The sequence below is a fragment of the Galeopterus variegatus genome, unplaced genomic scaffold (genome assembly GCF_000696425.1).
Source record: "Galeopterus variegatus unplaced genomic scaffold, G_variegatus-3.0.2 Scaffold1172, whole genome shotgun sequence".
NCBI lineage: Eukaryota > Metazoa > Chordata > Mammalia > Dermoptera > Cynocephalidae > Galeopterus > Galeopterus variegatus.
In genome coordinates, this window is record NW_007727283.1 from 1 (window position 1) to 2204 (window position 2204).

The following is a 2204-nucleotide window of genomic DNA, read 5'->3' on the forward strand; positions in this document are numbered from 1 at the left end:
ATAGGGGAAAAGTTTCATAACATTGGTCTTGGTAATGATTTATTGGATATGATACCCAAAGTACTGACGACAAAAGCAAAAGTGGACTAATGGAATTATATCAAATTAAAAATCTTTTGTGAAGCAAAGCAGACAATCAACAGAGTGAAAAGGCAACCTATGGAATGGGAAAAATATGTGCGAACTATAGATATGTTAAAGGGTTAATATCCAAAATACGTAAGGAACAAATCAATAGCAAAATAAAACAAAAACAAAACAGATAACCCGGTTCAAAAATGGGAAAAGGACCTAAGTGAACATTTCTTTAAAGAAGACATACAAATGGCCATCAAGTATATTAAAAGATGTTCAATATCACTAATCATCAGGGAAATACAACCCAAAACCACAATGAGATATCACTGCATACCTGTTTGGATAGCCATCATTTAAAAAAAGAAAGAAAAAAAAAGGAAATAACAAGTGTCAGGAACACCTGTGCAGTTTGGTGGGAATGTAGAATGGTGCGGCCGCTATGAAACATTGGTATAGAGGTTCCTTGAAAAATTAAAAATAAAATTACCATATGATCCAGCAATCCCACTTCTGGGTATTTATCCAAAAGAACTGAAAACAAGATCTTGAGGAGATATTTGCTCACCTCTGTTCACTGCAGGATTATTCACAATAGTCAAGAGGTGTAAATAATCTAAATGTTCATCAATGGGTGAATAAATATAGAAAATGTGGTATATACGTAGAATGAAATATTCAGCCATAAAAAGGAAGCAAATGCTGTCACATGTAACATCATAGATGAACCTTGAAGACAATGCTAACTGAAATAAACCAGTCACAGAGGGATAAATACTGCATGACTCCACTTATATGAGGTATCTAAAGTAGTCACACTCACAGAAGCAGAGAATAGAACGATGGTCGCCAGGGGCTGGGGGTACAGGGAAATGGGGAGTTGCTGTTTCATGGGTATAGAACTTCAGTCATGCGAGATGAAAAAGTTCTAGAGATCTGCTGTACAATAATGTGTATATAGTTAACAATACTGTACTGTACACTTAAAAACCTGTTAAGAAGTTAGATATCATGTTATGTGTTTTTATCACACACACACACACACAAATGCTGTCCCAGAAAGATGTCCCACTCAACAAACTTGGTGGAAAAACATCCCAGTGTTTGTGACAAAGACCAAGCCCTTGGGTTCAACCCTACAAACTATCACCAGAAGTTAAAAAGAAAATTATTTAGCCCATCCACTTCCCATTATTTGAGGATGTACTTTTTTAAAAACTGTTTTTGTAAATAGAGCAAAACATTCTCTGCTCCTAAATAAAACAAGTTAATTAAATAGTTTAAAAAAAAAAAANAACAGAAAGGACATTGTTGGGTGGGAGGGAGGTGAGGGAGGAGGGAGGGGGGTTTCAGTAACGGGCCACAATAATCAACCTCATTGTATATCGACAAAATAAAATTAAGAAAAAAATAAATAAATAAAAACAAACAAACAAAAAATATCAGTTATGTTTCCATACACTGACAATGAACAATCTGAAAATAAAATTAAGAAAAGAATCCCATTTACAATACTATCAAATAGAATAAAATACTTAGGAATAAACTTAACCAAGGAAATGAAAGACTTGTACACTGAAAATGATAAAACATTACTGAAACTAAAGATGCGAATAAACAGAAAGGCATCCCATGTTAGCAGACTAAAGACTTAATGTGAGTATTTTTAAAATGTCCATACTAACCAAAATGATCTACAGATTCAGTGCAATCCCTATCAAAATCCCAATGGTAATTTTTGCAGAAATACGAAAGGAAATCTTGAAATTCATATGGAATCACAAAGGACCACAATTAGCCAAAACAATCTTGAGAAAAAAAAAGAAGCTAAAGGTCTCACACTTCTTGACTTCAAAACATGTACAAAACTAAAGGACCTTCAACAAGGGTGACAAGACTACACAATGGAGAAAGGACAGCCTCTTTAACAAATGGTGTTGGGAAAACTGGGTATCCATATGTAAAAGAATGTAATTGGATCTTACCTCACACATACACAAAAATCAACTCAAAACAGATTTAGTACTTAAACATAAGACCTGAAACTATAAAACTCCTAGAAGAAAATATAGGGGAAAAGTTTCATAACATTGGTCTTGGTAATGATTTATTGGATATGATACCCAAAG